The following is a 19,232-nucleotide window of genomic DNA, read 5'->3' as shown; positions in this document are numbered from 1 at the left end:
TTATTACATATGTCATGGCTGTACTTCCTGATCGCTCCACTCGTGACTTAGACCACACGCGCCTTGTCGCTATATTGCTAAGCAAGCAATTGTTCTGGAGTATCAATTAGTGGCATCGGGTTACGATTGTGGCGTTGTGATGTCATTATAACATGCTTAAGCTATCGATCTTAGGATATTTTAATTTTTTTTTTTCACCATATGCCCAACACATTAGCTGCGTTTGTGTCAAATGCATTGTTTTAGACTCTGTAACTAATTAACTAAAAGTTAGTTGTTTAATTTTTTATGATCAAATTGTTAAAATTTTATCAAAGTAGATGGTTATAAGTGCTTTAATAGTTACCACATTATACAATGAGAATAGATTTGTTTGTTTATAAGTTACAGACTCTGGAACTACAACAATTTAATTAATACTTTCACTAATAATGATGACGTGAAATAGGCTAAAAAACGTCTAGTTTAGGCTATAAATTATGCGATTATTAAATAATATTTTTGTTGTTTCTGGACCCTCTACCCAAGAGTAAAGTTTACTGTCATTGAATGTGAGGATTGTGTATTTATTATTATTATAAAATTTTACTTAAATATGTAATGGAACACTTAAAACGATTGCTGACCCAAGAGACGTTATCAAATATTTTCCCATAGCCGTAGCGAATATTAGCGATGGTTCCCAGTACCATTGTTTATTGTATGAGTTATTGATAGCACATCCGGTCTCGGGTTCGACTTGTTACATTTAGATAAGCTCTTTACGGAATATTTCTTATACAGGAGATTAAAAAAATAAATATTAATAAATATGATTGAATAAAAAGGCTTTCTACAAACTGTGGATTGGTTGAGAAAATTTTGTTAATTCGGACCGACGGTTTATTCTGCTCTTTAAGGCACATTTCTAGGGACACACGAAATAGAAAATCATATAATTGTACTTATAAACATAATCTGCTCCGAGTGGGAATCGCATCAGCGATCTTCGATGTTAATTGGTAGATAAAAATATATAATATGATCGTTAACGCTAAAACTATTTATTATTCTACAATTTATGTCATATCAATTTGCATCGTTTATAAGTTATGTAGACACAGGACACCAAACTGTATCTAAGTAAATTTAGTAGTGATACTTATTACTTTACAATATAATTAGTTAGTAGAATTCATTTAAATATTAAAATAAAATATCACATAACTGCAAAAAAATTACAGTTTTGTAATTAAAATTTTAAATATTTTTTATAAAAAAAAAAAAAAAAAAAAACTAAAATTGAGTGTTTAACTTAATAAATAACTTACTACTTACTCTATAAAATGCTCATAAAATTGGACAAACAATACAAGATTATGTTTCTGTCTAATCATTCTCTAGCTACAGAAAAGTTAAAAAAATCTACGTCATGCTGATAAGAAAAGATTATCATCGAAGTATATCATTTTTGGTACTTTCTCTAACATGCAGTTTAAGCCTTCATGCGCTATTTAAGTCATACTCATTTAGCTTACATAGATAAATAATAATAACATACTAAACATTAAGAAAGAAGTCATGTCAAAATTGTATAATTTTCAAAAGATAAAATTTTGACAATGACATCTAGGAATAAAAAAAAGGGCATTGTGTAGGATGACAGCATATGGTAATTTTATTTTTATAGTATATTAATAAATAGATAATTATGCAGTAAATACTTCAATACAAATCTAGAGGCTAAAATGTTTGTTATAGTTTAAGTATTCTTAAAAATTATATATATAAGTATGCTTAAATAAATAAATGAAATAAGACAAAATAATGTTCGCTTTTAAGTACTTTTCAATAGTTTATTATTTATTATAGAAATTATTGTTTGACAATCTTGCCTTTGAGCAGACAAGTTCGAACTAATCAATAAATTTAAACAAAATTCTTCACATTTGTTTCCAATACCTACTTAATTATGTTTTTTGTATAATATATTAATATTCAACGGTCATTTTATACGAGAACATTGACATTTAGTATACAAAATTGATAATAAATTATTTTGACATAATCGCCACGCACGTATCGAAAATTACTTTAAAAATCAATTTTAATCAATATCATTAATAAAGTTTTATTACTATAATAACTATATAGATATAGATAGTGTATCTTTGATTATCTGTTAGCTGACCCGGCGAACTTCTTACCAACATATTTTTATACTGTGGAGTAAGCTGGTGAATGTGTGACAAGAGCGTAACGAAACGTGTGATCGGGCGAGGCGAACGGAAGTTATAAGAGATATAAGTTAGTGAAGAAAGGAAGAGAGAGAGTTACGTTTCGTAAGTTTTATTTCAGTCGTGTGGTCTAAAACACACTCGTTTGATTGTAATTATATCGATTTTAAAAAAAATTAACAAAAAAAAAGATTTATGAAATTATATGCTGTATTTCCAAAGTATGCGTGTAGCATTACTGCGATCCATTTTTATTTATACCTATATGTATACAAATCTTTAGATTAATGTCAAAGGTTTCTTAAACGGCATGTATAGTACCTATGATAAAATGACACCATGATTATCGGCCCATATGTGACTTATGGTACCGGATTCGTCTCACGCCGTGTCTGCTATTGTTTAACATTGTCATTTGACACGTAAACACTTAAGAGACTTCTATGTGCCGGTATGTTTGTTACGTATAGAGACTAAACATCTTAAACGATTTTTATGTACTAATTATAATAACAAATTAAAACAGACATAAAAGAAAATAGCTTCTCTTTAGAAGCTATTACAAGCAATAGTAGCCCTAAATGTATTTATACGGATTTGAATTCATAATCAAGCCCAACCTGTTTTAACCACTGAATTACAACCGAAACGTAAGCGATAAACTCACGAAATACACGTAACATAATTATGGAATGTGAAAAAGAATAGTAATTTATTTCATCAAATTATATTTAAAAATTAATTTTGAATTTAAAATTGAAAGTAAAATGATTTCAAAATTTTGCAAAGAAATTGAAACTCCTGTTCTAGTCAAAGACCATAGATCCAGTCGTTTCGCAGATAGATACAGAGTTACAAAAATTGTAAGCTTACCAAGTTTGATTGATTGATTGGTTGTTTACGCCTGTAACCTCCCACTGCTGGACATAGGCCTCTTCCTCCACGTAAGAGTAAGAGTGGCAGCTTCATAACATAGACAACGCTTCACGCATTAAATTTCGAACTAAAATACTTTTAACTTTTATTTTAAAATATTTTATCACCAAATAATTAAACAAAACGAGTACATATCTACTTATTATTCTTATTTTAATGTAACATAGGCAGTGGAATGCTGAGATAGATATAATAGGATACCCCCTTTTTTTTTGGTATCGGAGGGGAACCCATTTACGGGTGATATCCAGGATGGCTGGGTAGGCATTCCTAGACCGTATGTCGGCTTCAGCACTTGGGGGTGCAATACCGACCAAAACCCCTGCGGGAGCCTTCAGCCGCTTGAATTGGAGGGTCCCGGATCTGCAGGCAATAGGATCCCTCCAGCGATAGACTGGCCTCGGCGAAAAGGCCAGACTTCTCCTCCATGGGGACTGTCCGGCTCCCATGGGAACTGTCCGGCTCACAATTGGATACCCAGCGTTGTGTACGTCTAACCTTCCCAAATAACCTCTTATCAAATTTGATATTATGAACTTAAAGTGATAAAGAATTAAGAAAATAAAATTATAATAATACAGTATTTAGTTCATTTTAAGATAGATTTAAATTATTTAATTTCAAATTAAATAGTACTAAGATACTACGCTTTATCCTATAATATCCCACTGCTGGGCATAGGCCTCTTTCCCCATGTAGAAGTCGGATCAGAGTTTAATCCACCACGCTGTTCCAATGCGGATTGGCGCATACTAAGATATAAACTGATGTTTAATTTATAATGAATGTATATATATTAATAATTATCTTATTAATAATTGATGAGAGCGGAAGTCCAGACTTTGGTGGATCGATTAACACCATGTGTTTACTCGCTTTATGTGTTATAGAGACTATGACCACATGTGTCATTGGAGTAAAGATGGTCGGCTTATTGACGACACGTATTTTTAATCATAATCTCCTTCTTTTTTGAAGTCGGTAAAGGGGGTTCGACTGTTTTTTTATGCGTGTACCTCATAACTTTTAAAGAGTGCTGGTTACTTATCTAGCGATTTTGATGATTCTTTTTTTAATCGAAAGTCAGTGCTTGTCATGTAGTTTCGTATAAATCCCTAAGATGCGTATTTAATTGATTATTTTTTTTCACTACCTACGTTATATTACTTGTCGATAAAAATTTATGTCGGTTTTTTCATTTACGAGCACAATTAAGTATTATATCTCTAAAATTATTACAGGTTAGGAGTTGTTTTTAGTGGCGATCAAGTAACATTTTAGCGGTTTTACATTTTAAATAGAAATACTTTAAAATGTATTTAAAACAGTAATTATGTTTATTAATGCGATAATTTTATTAACTATGTACGAAAAATCTAAAGTTTTCGTGATTAGTGTAAATTAGTATTAAACAATTTTGTGTAAGGACATTTCAGTGGGCTTATTAAATGTTCTACTTAATATTACCGGTTCGAGTTCGTTTTATTAATTATCACGTTTTTAAATTTTAATTTTTGTATAAAATATGGCTGTTTTATTTTTTGTGAAATTTTAACATTTATATATTTTTGAATAATTATTTACATGTACAACGTAGTTGTTTTTTAATTATATTCGTTGATGAAGTTTAAAACCGTTTCATTTTACTTAATTTATAGTTTATATTAAAAAGTTTACGTTTTTTATCTTTTATTCAATTTTACTTTTTAATATTTCAGAATATAATACAAAATAAACCATTATTAAAAAAAAAAATTAGCATGTATACTGAGAAAGCGTGGGTAATATAATTATAATACAAAGTAACAATAACATTTATTAAAATATACACACCTTTAACAAAATATTCTAGCAAAAATATAAGTTCAAAGTCAATATAATACATACAAATACAAAGAAAATAATATGTATTAGACTTATACATTTAATATCGTACAAAATTTCTATTAGCATTAGGAGTCACATAGTGTACCTCGTTTCCTTACAATAAATACGAGTATATAAACTTAAAAATTACGACAGAAAAAATCGCCATGTAACAGAAGAAATAACAAGAATTTCAGTCAATAGCTTAACTCATATTGTGTTATGAATATGCCTATCAACAATATTATTATAATATTAACATAACATAAAATAAGTAATTATTCATATTACATATAGGTAATTTTACAATATCATCATCTGTAGTAAAATTTTGAATTACGAACAATCTTATATTCAGTTTATAATTTTATAATAATTCCATAAGTAATTTGAATTCCGAACGTCATATAAATAACAATCATTATTATTTTATAATTTATTTTGAATTTCGAATTGAACATAAATGATCGGAAAACGATAAAAAAGCCAATAACGCGTGTAAATACGTTTAATGAAGTAAAAAGCGCTGTTGTTGAAGACAATGGGTCTATATACTCGTATTGTCGTGTTAGCGCTATTATCCGTGATTAATTGCCATTCGATAATTAACACATTTTGTTACATTTTCTTATTAGGTTTTTTATTATCTACAAGTGCAATTTGCAAAGTATAAGTGGGTGATTTATTTAAAAATTAGGATACATCTGATAACACACTGAAAAACTATTTTGATCTCACTTTTTATGTGACTTGTCAATTTTAAACTGAATCGAAAATTCGTGATAATTTTTGATTATAAATAACAAGGAGCTATTTTTATTTTCAGTAATTTACAAACACGCCTAATACTAAAATTATTACAATACAAATGAATTAAATAATTACAAATTAATTAAACAAATTGGTATACTGGTATCGATTAACTGCGTTTAAAATTAAAAAACTAAATTTAAAAATCGAGCATCCGAGAACAAGATTAAAAATAAACTTGCTCTAACTAATTGTTTCGGAAAGTTTGCACGAACAGACAAACATAGATATAACAAACGGAAAGGGGTCAAGAACCTCCCGTGACGCCATCTGTACGAATTCCGACAAACTTCACTTCATTAAGTACGGAATTAATAATTAATTTATAAATGATTAATCTATCATTATTATGTTATAAAAATGATTTTTGAGTAAATTAATAATTTTTTAAATTCTATTGTGAGGAAACGTGTAGAACTTTTAATTACTAATATACCTATTTAATATTTGTATGTAACCATCATTTTTTTTTAAATAATAAAATATCTATGCATTTAAAATATAAATTAAAAATTACCTACTACACAGTTTATAAAGCCGTTATTAACTATTATGTCCTTATAGACTATAAAACTATTTAAAAGTAATAATTTATCTCTAACGGCCAATCACTTACAATCTTTATTAGTAACAAATGAAATAAATCTTTATTTTAACTCGAAATTATTTATTAAGCTTCCTAAGTATATGTGTACAAATATGAAAAAACAGTAAAGTTATAATATTACCATAATAATGATACTATGAAATTATTATCATCATTATTACTACCAGAATCCAATAAGAAAATTTACCGAAGTCTAGTTGTTCCGTGATTTGGGGATTTAAGCTAAGGTGAGTATAGGATAAATAATTATTTTAAAGATTTTATAAATGACTGATAGTCGTTAAAGTGTAACTCATTAATCAAGTATAGTTCAAGTATAGTGTCGCATGTAAGAACAAAACAATTTAAACGTTTCTCTCTGCCGCCGCGTACTATATTCACGTCAATCAACTGATAGATTACTAGACAGTAGACACTAAAGTATTCAGAATTCGTTCTATGAGTAATATTTTAGAGTTACCCATGAGTAATATTAACTGTAAATGGTTTTTTTTTATTTTCTTTTTTTTTCATGTTTTGATTTTTAATTATCATGGAAGTTGAGTTTCTTGTTGAAAAAGTTACTCTGTTATAGAGGATTCAAAATGTTATCATAGTACCACAATATTATTTATATTGTTATTGGGTTGGTTTTTTTTTACTATAAAATTTTTATTATTTTGAACATAAGCATTTTAAATTCTTATAAGATTTATTGTAATTGTACGGACATTGAAATATTTTGTCTTTATCTCATCAAATATTTTCCACTAAATAATAACAAAAATAATAAAAATAAACCCTACAAAAAGAACTGATAGTTCGTAAAATGGCAAAAATATGTACTTACATTTAACAAAGTTTCTGTCACATTAGAAACGAAAATTCGTCCACATCACACAAAGTCAAATAAATCACCAAAACTTATAAAACGTTTCAAATAAAGTCGTTCGACAAACACTCACAATGTCATCAACAAAAATATTTCAAAATCAAACACAGTCAGCTACGCCCAAAAATAATCTTACGAGTCTTTGCAAAAACAAAACAATAACATGACACAGAGCGCACAATGCGAGTTCACTTCGAGGCGCGAAAATTATAATAAAAAAAAAGTAAACTCGGACACAGATAAGAAAGTTCACTTGTTCACAATCGATAATCGGATGAACGGTTTCGATCAGATCGGTTATTACGTAAGGTGATCGGAGGCTCGCGCGTGGTCGCGGGCGCGCGTCAGTGCCGCGACAGACGACTGCAGTGCGATCCTTCGGCCGAGGCCCCACTACGCGCATCTGAGGCTCACTCCTTGGCCCGGCCCCGCCCAGTGGGACGCCACTCGGGGCTAAGATGACCGTCTCCCTCCCTGTCGCCCCCGGCCGCGACGCCTCGCTCCGTCCCGTTCCCGCGCGGCGACAGTGGGGCGCGCCAATAGGATCGGTTCGGATCGAGTCGAGACGATGAATCGAGATGTGTACTTAGGTATCGTTGCACAAGTCCTTTTGTTGTAGTCGATAATAGGATGCGCTTTTTTTTGCGGCGCAATCGACTGCCCGCCGCTCGGACTGCGGCCTTCGTACGACGTTTACTTGTTTACACTCGCGGCTTCTTGATACACATCGATCATTTACATTAATGTTTCGAGTGCTTACAAACATTCATTAATGTAATTTCTATTAATTTTGTTTTCCGCGAGCACAGCTGTCATTGGGCTTTAATACATTGCTCGAGTTTGCGGGTTGCATTTTTTAAATATACAAATTAGTATGACAATGCAATTATCATAAAAAATGCAACAAAAGGACTTCACCTTGAAATGATCGAAGGTGCAGAGCGATGCAAAGGGCAAGACGCGTAGGGACGTCTCAGTCGGCAGTCGACAGGGGTGGCTGAACTCGGTAGGGCGCAAATGTAGGTCAGTTTTTGTTTCGCGCCACCCGAAATTCGGTTACTAGGTTTGTTCGTGCGATCGGGAATCCCTTTTCTCAATAAATAAATAGTAACTTTTCTCTATTTATAACAGGTATAACAAAAAGAAAATTTATTTAATTTACATACATATTTTTATAGGTACCATAAAATATACAATTTTAAAGAAATGTAAAATATTTTAATATGAATCGAAATGAAACATCATTTTTTTTTCAAAACTGTCTACACTATTAGGCATGATTATGTTATGCCGTCACTAAAAAGAAATTTATTTAGGATTTTATTAGGATTAATAATTATATTCTAAGAATGAATCATTAATATTATTACAAAGAAAAATTTATCTTTAATGTCTTGAAAAGAGCTTTCCGTAGTTATCGCATCACAAAGTTAACGTTTGAACTCTTCTCGCTACTAGATGGCGCTGTGTGTCGCTTTTTTCATTATCACAGCATTTTCTCACTGGAAAACTGATTTATAGAAACGAAAGAACAGAAATAAAATGTTTATAAATTACGTGATCATTTTTAAAACAAGTGTATAATGTTTTTATTAATGAAGATGATAATATTATGAAGTCAAGTATTGTGTGATGAAAATACACTTCTGGTGATTAAGGTATACAACCTGTATTTTTTATAAAGTTCATTGTAGTATATATGTAACTATGTCAGTATTAAAATAATAATACTGACATATGTATTGAAGGAAATCTAAAGATATTTTGATAGTAACTTTGTAAGAACAGTTCATACCGTGTGACAAGTGGAGTGCTCTGCTCTACTGATGCTGCCGTGCTTAGGTAAAAGGCGTTAACCGATTTTGACTGATTTAGTAAAAAATTACGCAATTTCATTTATTTTACGATTAAAACTGTAAAATATATTATTAAAACTATTTTATTAAACCTTTATTAGTATTATAAAACCTATACGAATTTAATATATTTAATTTGAACACGCCAAAACTTCGAAATTCATTTTCTCCGATTAAAACATCCTTAGTGTTTTCTATCACCATTAAGATTAATCTGTAATGACAAGTTAAAACTTGATTGAACCGACTTAGATTTGTACCAACTATTATCTGGAGTCGATTCTCAATTTTTATTCAAAGGTCCATAATGTTTATTGAAAAGCAAAGATAATTATGTTGTATAGACTTTTTTGAAAAAATGAAAATGGTTTTCCTGAATTATTAGTTTAAGTACTTAAACAATTATTCAGTTTTTTTTTTTTTTTTTTTTTTTTATGTCACTAGGTCGGCAAACAAGCGTACGGCTCACCTGATGGTAAGCGATTACCGTAGCTTATAGACACCTGCAACACCAGAAGCATCGCAAGCGCGTTGCCGACCCAATCCCCAATCCCCCCAGGAGCTCTGGTCACCTTACTCACCAACAGGAACACAATACTGCTTGAAAACAGTATTATTTTGCTGTGATCTTCTGTAAGGTCGAGGTACTACCCCAGTCGGGCTGCTCCATATTTTGAGCAGGAAATTCCTGCTGTGCCCTACCTCAGTTTTTATTTGATATAAGCTAGTCTTACTAAATTTAAATGAAAAGTCCTTTTAAAGTAAGTAAAAATAGTCCATTGAAATATAATTAATTACTGGGTAAAGAGTTATCAAGTCGAATTGTCGAAGGAAGAGTACGTAGTAAATCTACGAGATTTGCAGTGCAGTGCATGTGCTATTCTTAGAATACCTTTCATTAGGTTTTCTTTAACACAATATTCTTTTAGAGACAGAAGATTTTCACGAATACGAGTTTAGTTCTTTACTAGTGAGTATGATTCTAGATTTTGTCGATTAGAAACCAAAGTTTAGTATATTTACGAAAATGTAATTACCATTGCTTAAGATTTTTTTTTTAAAACTTCGTAAGAAATAATTTATATTTTTGATTATTATTTAGTTAATTATAATTAAATAACCTTTTCCTTCCTTTGCTTAGTTAAGAAAAAATAATAATAATAAAGAAATAAACATTATTTGCATAGCTATATTTGTGTATTTGCAAATATTATAAGAATATTTATAAAGGTGTATTTAAATAGGACTTACTTTAGTCTCCATGACAAATATATTATGTATATAATTTTGTACATATAAAAAATTGTTAAATAAATGAACACACAACCCTGTGAAAAACTGTTGTTTTTTTAGTGCTTATACAAGAATTTGGTTTGGGTCGTGTATGGTTACTACTTACCAGCGCTTACCACTATGTGTTACCTAATTACTATTCTAGAGACCACGAAATGGTACAGGTATGACACTATTCTCCGGCCGTAAGGCTGTGTTTTATAATATGTGCTAGTCAAGATGCTTGTTGGTATGCTAAATGAAGGTTTCTCTCCTGACGTCTCTCCAATTCCTCTTAACAATAATTTTCTATATTTATTCTACCACTATTTGTGCGATATAAAAATAATGAATGAAAAAAAAATCGGTAACATAGGCTTAGGTACCTACAATACGGTGGTTGGTTCCTAAAGGTAAGCTGCTTGATGTTTGTGTCATAGGTAACAGCCGACATACCAATAAGTATGATATTGGTAATATCTACAATTGAAGACATATCACAAAATTGTGAGAGATATATAACGGTCCATCGTTTGTTTGAAATGAAATGATAAGTAATAGGTATAGGGTTTTTTACCAACGTAGGTACTTTCGCCTGCTGTTAAAAGCTTTAATTGTAGAGTTAATCTATGATGAGGCAGTGACTTTACTCGTACTAGAAATAATATAGGCTACAAAACAAGGATATAAATCAAGTCAACCATATCATGTGGTCGAAACACAATACAATGAAAAAAACTCATGATAATTTGTACATTTGTAACTAGTTTAAATTGAATTCTTTACTCGACCGAATTACGATGAAAATAAACAAGTGCCTAATACTTTTACAACAAAATTTACAGAGAATCGAACGTGCACATCGGCGAAAGATAACCACTCCACCGTTCGACGTTTACCACAATAATGAACTGTTTCGAAGCCTCTCGAAGCAATCTTAATATCAGAACAATGATGGCATTGGGCAAGACGAACGTAGCTAGAATTTGTCACGATTTAATTTCTTTGTTTCGCAATCGGAGTGCACTTTCGAAATGTAACTCGAAATCGGAATTGCTCGCGCCGCTTTTATTTCTTGTGAAATTTATTATCATTCGTAATTACAATTGGTCGGTATTGTGTTTTGATTATAATTTTAAAACATATTTATTTTGGAAATGGTTGTATATGAATAAAAATGTTTATTAGCCTGTTGGCGCTGAGTTTGCAGTTACCCTGTTTTCTGTTCCAGTTTGTAGATTCAATTTCCATTTCAAGTCTGGACGTATTATTTACTTATTATATATTTATAATACGTTATTTTTATATAAATGAATATTAAATTTAAAAATATATGTATTACATCGCAGTTATCGAAATCCAAAGACGTGACCAGCTCGTTGGCGTAGTTAGAGTTGTGGGTTCGATTCCCGCCTGAGTTTGGGTGTAATACTTGTATTTACCTATATATTTATATTTATATTATTTCCATATATATTAATCAAAAAAGCAAACAGACGACCGTGTGTGAATGTTATAAGGTAAAGAAGGCATTAAACAATCCATCTTAGGAACTAGGAGCAGACTACTAGGCACTAGCACACACACGAGCGTCTGTTACTTACTACTACCTATTATTTATCATTATACGGGTGCCTATGTGTGTTCAAAACCTATATAACATCGCTTCAGCCTGTAATGTTCCACTACCTAGGCCTCTTTCCCCATGTAGGAGAAGGATCAGAGCTTAATCCATCACGCTGCTCCAATGCGGGTTGGCGGATATGTTCCCTACTATGAGTAACGATCGTTATAAGGTGTAAATGATAACAACCGAGGCACGGTGGGGAGACCCACAAGGACTGGACAAACACCCAGACCACGGCAAACACCTGTATGGCCAATACAAATGCTATATAATATATTTTGTCTCAATTATTCGTTAATATATATATGTATTGTTGGTGGATTACAATCATTGTTTAAGATGTTCGATTCATAAAACAAGAACACTCGTTGACGAAAAATGTAAACAATGAGAACAAAAAGATCCCAAAAATGTAAATAGAACAGGGAATCTTGTACGGAACAGCTGTAGCGGTCCTTTCGATACCATCGAAGATAAGGGTTGCCTCGAAGAAGTATTGGCCTTGATTTTATAATAAAGTACCAACAATTATGTACAGTATCATGTCTGTGTAATTAATTTAAAAAAAAAAAAATTTGAAAGAGTTATAAGCATCCATATATTGTAACAGCCTTTCATATTATGTTTAGAAATTTAAATTTTCGACTTTTAACTTAGGAAATCTTTATTTGACGTTTCGTTCGATTTTATCACTTTTCTCATAACTTTAGGTTCATTATTGAATGAGTAGTAACAATTAAATTTTATTACGTTTGAATAAAGTAATGACGATGGATAATATAGGCCTATGTCCAGCAGTAGGCTGCTACAGATAAGCCTCTCTCCATGTAGGAGAAGAATCAGAGCACAATCCATCACGCTGATCCACTGCGGGTTAGCGGATTAAAGTAATATTTTGTATTATTATTTTAGAACCTTACATTTTTATTGCTTTCTTGGTAATCTCAAAATAATTGTATTTTTTTTTTGACATCTGGGTAATTTTGTATGATAAATAAATTAGTTAAATTTTCTTTGCTTAGTTTTATTCCCAAAAAAATATTACTGGTAAGTCTTATTTGTATAATGTGTAATTTTCACTTTTCTTCAAACCCTTTATTATATTTACTAATAATAATCAATTACAATTAGATTATTATTTAGAAAAATAATGTAACGGAATGTCATTTATAGAACGAAAGCGTCGAAAGAGTAAGAAAAAAAAAAATCAAAAGACGTTTTCATTCTTATGCAAACTCGAATTTCGTCGGTAACGGAGCGTCGCGCGAACAGTATCAGTTATTAATTTACGAATGATTTATTAGTCTTCTTTTAATTGTGAAAAATTTAATAAAACTTCATTATGAATAAACGTGAATTTCATTCGAAGAAGGGTTTTTCATTCGTTTGCTTTGACTTAAAATATTTCTAATTGATGAATAATAATTGCATTTCAGTTATTTTATATCGAATTCGTTTAAGCAATTTCTCATTCTTACGCGAATTTCATGCTTTATAGTGAAACAACTTTTTCGAATTTTATCGCGGTTTATTAGGTTTTTTATATGATGTTTCGGATACTTTACAGCAACCGTGGTCACGGGAGGACCTCCCGATAAAATCCGAAAAAGCTGCTTAATTATAACAATGTCTAATTGTTATAAACAAACTTATCAATTAATTTATGTTTTACATGAGAAGTTATGGTAAAAAGTCTTGTAGATTATTGTCACATTTAGGTATTCCAAGGATTAAAAAGGGGGTGATAGTATATTGAATATAAGTATATTTCGCAGTCTTCCTTTTACATCTTAAATTAGTTAGGTTTAATTTGTAAAAATATTCTTGCCTGGCTTGTAATATACTAACTTTTAAAAGTTTCGAGATGTTTCAAGTCATCTTTTTAATTTCAATCGAAATTGAAATGAATTGAAAATGCCTGCATAAAATTGTGTCCTATTTTTATTGCTTTTAGCTTGACATTTAAGTGAAGACATCTGCTGCGTTTTTGAGATAGATATCAATGCTGTGTATGAATAATAATTATACGCACACATACTTCCGCTGCCTAATACATGCTGAACAGTGACTGTGTGCTGTCACATGCGTATTCAACGATATTATTTTATTTGTGTGATAGAAAACTTTCAAAATGAACATTTGCAGTCTATACTTGTTTCATTATTGTGACGAGCATGACGTCGCTGCTTAGAAAAGGACACCTCTATCGGCGTACGTAGAGTAGGATTTAAAATTGTATCCGGACAATGTTTATATACGGGAGATGTTTAAAAAAATGACCTGACGATACGTTGGTGCAACAGTCACAGCACTGGTTTGTGGCTGTTGCGCTGGCGGTTGCGGGTTCGATCCCCGCATATGACAAACATTTGTGTTGGGCATACAGATGTTTGCCATGATCTGGGTGTTTGTACAGTCCTTGTGGGTTTCCCCGCCGTGCCTCGGAGAGCATGTTAAGTCGTCGGCCCCGGTTGTTATCATGTACACTTGATAGCGATAGTTACTGAATTAAGCTCTGATCCTTCTCCTACAAGGGGAAAGAGGCCTATGCCTAGCAGTGGGATATTACAGGCAGAAGCGTTTAAAATGTTGGTTACTGGGGTCTTTATAACAATAATTTGACCTAATAATTCTAAAAAAAAATCAAAATTGGATATGATCGAACAAGCAAATGCATTGGAATCGGAACGAAGTCATTTTGTACACATAAGTCGTAAGCAAAGTAGATGAAATCATAAATATCAGCTAGAAAAGACCAATTAGCTATAGCTACTGCTCTGATTTGATTTCGTGTTTTCAAATTTGTCCTACAATAAGCTATAATTTCGCGCACGCAATGATCTTGTTTTATAAACAAAGATTTTTTACATTCCATCATTGTAGAGATACTTTTGATGACGTATGTGTGGGTTTTAAGTAGTTCCTTGTACATTTTGATGTTTCATTGCAAGACTGTATTTTACAGTAGACTTACCAGAAATAATAGGAGTATAATTCAAGTAATCTTCAATGAAATAATTACAACAATTATTTTAATTATTTATAATTTTATTGTTTATTTTTACTTATTTTGTTTAGGTTTTAGTCACCTATAATTTTGTAATTAACCAATACAATTGCTATAAATATCATAGATTAAAATTCACCAAAAATGGATTAATTGTAATGTGAAGATATGAGTAATGGGTAAAATGTTTACCTTAAACACACATGAATATAGGATATTACGTTACGTTTTCGATGTTGTTTATTAAAGTCCTGTAAAATAACATAAAACGCACAGATATATTTAAACACTATACAACGAAGTAATGAAGGCAGTAACACGGCGATGGCGCGTCAATAAAAATAATTTAAACGTTGAATTAACATCAGTTATAATAAAGTCTTCAGTCTTCATAAATTATTTATGTTGAACTATATTTTTGTACCAGAAGCCGGTCGCGGCGCTTTGATCGAGTTGCGTGGGATATAGCACAAGCGTTAGCGATTTAGGAATCAGTATTTATGCTATATATATATATATATATATATATATATATAACGAATGAATTTCGAGCATGTACACCGAAGTGAATAATATGAATAATGGTACAATAAAAAGCTCGTTTTTTTATTGATAAGATTATATTTTTAGATTTAGATTATATTTTTATAAAAGAAATAGCGATTATACAAAAGGCTGCCTTACTATGGATATCACTCAGTCAGTCAGTTTAGTCTGCATTTCACTGCTGAACATAGGTCTCCCCAAGGTCGCGCTAGACATCCTGGTTTTCCACAATCCTCATCCAGCCTGCACCGGCAATCTTACGTAGATCATCGGTCCCGCGGGCCGGAGGACGTCCCACACTGCATTTACCAATTACTATGACATGGTGATTACTTTGCGATAACAATTTACAACAAAACATGGGAAGTGGTAGTTGGTGTAAAAATACTAATTTAATTGTACGTGTATCTTGTAACTTGCGCCATATTCAAATGAAGTATAGGTACATGCGCGGTAGTGGATGCGTAGTGAAGTTCGTCTCCTGTCGACTATTGTTGTTGTTTTGTTGTCCACAAGGTGCGGAGGTGACATGGCGATCTCTGAATTTATCTCTATACAGATGTTTGATGGTATCAGCTCAAGAAGGGTGTAGGTAGCTACAATGTTACTTTTCAAATTAAGATAAACATAGTTTCATGATATTTTGTAAAAAGCACATAAAAATCCATTTTGTTTTTCATGTCCTGAACGGAGTAGATTGTATAAATAAAATAAATAGAGAAAAAAATTAACACTCAACATCCCATATTTACCTACTCCTGTGTCGCGGTTTTGGTGTCAATACGTATTCTTTATAGAACTAGGTCGACAAACAAGCGCACGGTTTATTAGATGGTAAGCAATCATTACCATTACCGTTTACCGTAGCCGTTAAGCATTGCCGACCCTACCCCTAATCCCCTCGGAGCTCTGGTCACCTTACTCAACACAGGAACACAACACTGTTTGAAAGCAGTATTAGCTGTGATCTTATGTAAGGTCGAGGTACTTTCCTAGTTGGGCTGCGCCACATTTTGAGCAGGATAAATCCTGATGTGTCTTAAGATTCCTTTAAAAAAATTAGTTTTATCCCAAACAATAAAATAATTAAATTTCAGCTGCGGTATTATCTGTACTTTACATATTATACTTAGTTATATTCCATAGCTTATTTTGAATGTGAATTAAGCTCTGACCCTTCTCCAGCGTGGAGAAAGATGCCTATGCCTAGAAGTAGGATGTTCCAGGCTGAATCAAATATTGTGTATGGTTGAGGTACTTTTCTAGTCGGGCCGCTCAATTTTAAACTCATGTTTTTACATGAACTGATGATCGCGATCTGTATAGCCTATACGAATACCTAATAATCATCATTATGATTGTTGCGCCGAAAACGAACTTATATTTAACTAGCGACCCGCCCCGGCTTTGCACGGGTGCAATGCTGATGCTATCAACAACAAAAGATACGTTAGTGACCTCTTAAATTATTCTGTACCATATTATGTATGAATTATACATATAAACGTTTCAAAATCAAAATTCGTTGCGTAGTTTTAAAGATCTAAGCATAACTATAGGGACAGACAGCGTAAAGTTTTAAAGATCGTAGTTTTAAAGATCTAAGCATAACTATAGGGACAGACAGCGTAAAGCGACTTTGTTTTCTATTATGTAGTGATATCTAGTAAAACTAAATTTCTATGTATACCTACATAAACATACTTATATATTCCAGAGATTAAACAGTATCACTACGAGAGGTACACAAACAATTTCGGTAATGCGACCAGCAACGGGTGTCATAATTGTACCACATCATTGTAATATCAGTTACACCATTTTGAACCTTATTTCCATCGCTCTAAAGCGATGTAAAGGACATATCTGTCGGTGATAGAAAATATTCAACCCTTAGAAAACCGCGATGTGCATTTCGATAATAGGACACAGAGTAGGTTATTGCAGACGGTTACAACTATACAAACTGTTGACATACATATTGGTACATGTAATAGACACACATATGCATATAGATTTACATATAATATGTCATATGCATGTACATAAGTATAGTTTAAAAAAAATCGCTTGCATGGAATTAACTTTGCTATATTTTAACAGCTATTGTTTATGGAACAGAATCTCAACTATTTTACGGTACCTACGAGTATATCAAGGTGAAAGTTACACCAAATTTTAGCTAAGGTCTTTAAGATTTTACTCAGGATACCGCATTCAATAGCCACTGTGCTGCAGATTTGGTGTAATGAATCAATTTAAATGAAAATTGGCATGATTTGAGTTCGTACTACCAGCACGATATTAGATGCTTTTTTGTTTTTTGATCCGAAATTAAGTGCTGATTCCATGGGATTCGATGGGATGGTAGTCATAATGTGCAATTGCTAAATAAGTAAAAAGTAATATATAAAAATACGATATCAATATTGTGTAGGCTGTATTACATTATCTAAATTAATGTAAATAATAAATGTCTCTGTCCTTCAATACTCTCCACAAATCGAGGCCATCAAAGCCTCCAAGATGTTACGAATGTTATTGCACTTTTCCAAAGCTCGGCTATTATTGTTCAGTTGTTACAGCTTAGTGGTTAGAAACGAGAGGAAAGTTTCGGTTCGATCCCTTTAGCATTTAACAATGATCGGTATAAATTTTTTACATAAACAGTAACATAATTGATAAATGAAACAAGTAACATAATAGCTAAGTGAAAGTTAAGATGAATGTCTTTGAATAAGCTGTAATAGTATAAATAACGAAGTTTTCTAGGCGTCAACATATACTGTATGTAAAGTGGGGTGTCATAGCTAGTAATATCAAGATAATTGTCTGTGAAAGGTAGTAGACTACTATAAGTAATAAAAAAACAACAAATTAGTTTTGTTACGTTTTTTATACATTTACATACAATTTAAATTAACAAGTCATAATACGAATATTATACATAGAAAATTTTATAAAAAAAGTTCGTACATGCAAATTACCATATATATGTTGTTTACTAGGATAGGTATTACATTATTACTTAGTTATACGTATCCTTTACAAAGTTATAAAATGCAATTTACGGATAACTTAAATATTACAAAAAAAAACACATACATAAATATACATAGATACAGTCGATGTATTAAACAACACAATTACAACTAGCAAACTTGAACCTTATACTCTGTAGAGAGGGTTCATGTTGTATGACCCTCACGGAGCCCCCATAGAAGTAATTCTTAGTCGAGTCATTGTTTCACCACAATCAGCCATCATTAATTAATCGTTATTATTATATTCTTGAAATGTACAACAGAAATGACGATTCTGTTAATAATGAATGCATTTATAGACCACACGAAGTGTAGATATGGCTTCGTAATAAAGTCACGTCATAATTTATTTATTTTTTGAGATTATTTTACGTAAGATGTAAATTAAGAACTGGTAGCAATAAAAATAGTGAAATTTGTGTAATGCTAAAAATATAAATATGTAAAACAAATTTTCAAAACTTGTGTAAAAAAAGGCGAAATTTATGTAGCAAAAATAATTAATTATTTTTAATAACAAAAAGTATATCAACAGAAGAATACACTGTTAAAATTTATATATATATGTTCCATC

General features: G+C 31.5%; 1 protein-coding gene across 1 annotated transcript in view; it reads right to left on the bottom strand.

The window, feature by feature from the left end:
- LOC123663772 (homeobox protein cut) overlaps positions 1-7,670 on the bottom strand; it is a 158,154-nt gene extending 150,484 nt beyond the window's left edge. Inside the window, exon 1 of the mRNA XM_045598438.1 lies at positions 7,265-7,670. The gene's annotated coding sequence lies outside the window, so the exon portion shown is untranslated. The remainder of the gene's footprint in view (positions 1-7,264) is intronic.
- Positions 7,671-19,232: the final 11,562 nt, after the last annotated feature.

The sequence above is a fragment of the Melitaea cinxia genome, chromosome 20 (assembly GCF_905220565.1).
Source record: "Melitaea cinxia chromosome 20, ilMelCinx1.1, whole genome shotgun sequence".
Taxonomy (NCBI): Eukaryota; Metazoa; Arthropoda; class Insecta; order Lepidoptera; family Nymphalidae; genus Melitaea; species Melitaea cinxia.
Note: the sequence above shows the minus strand (reverse complement) of the source record. Positions and strands in the feature narration are given on the sequence as shown.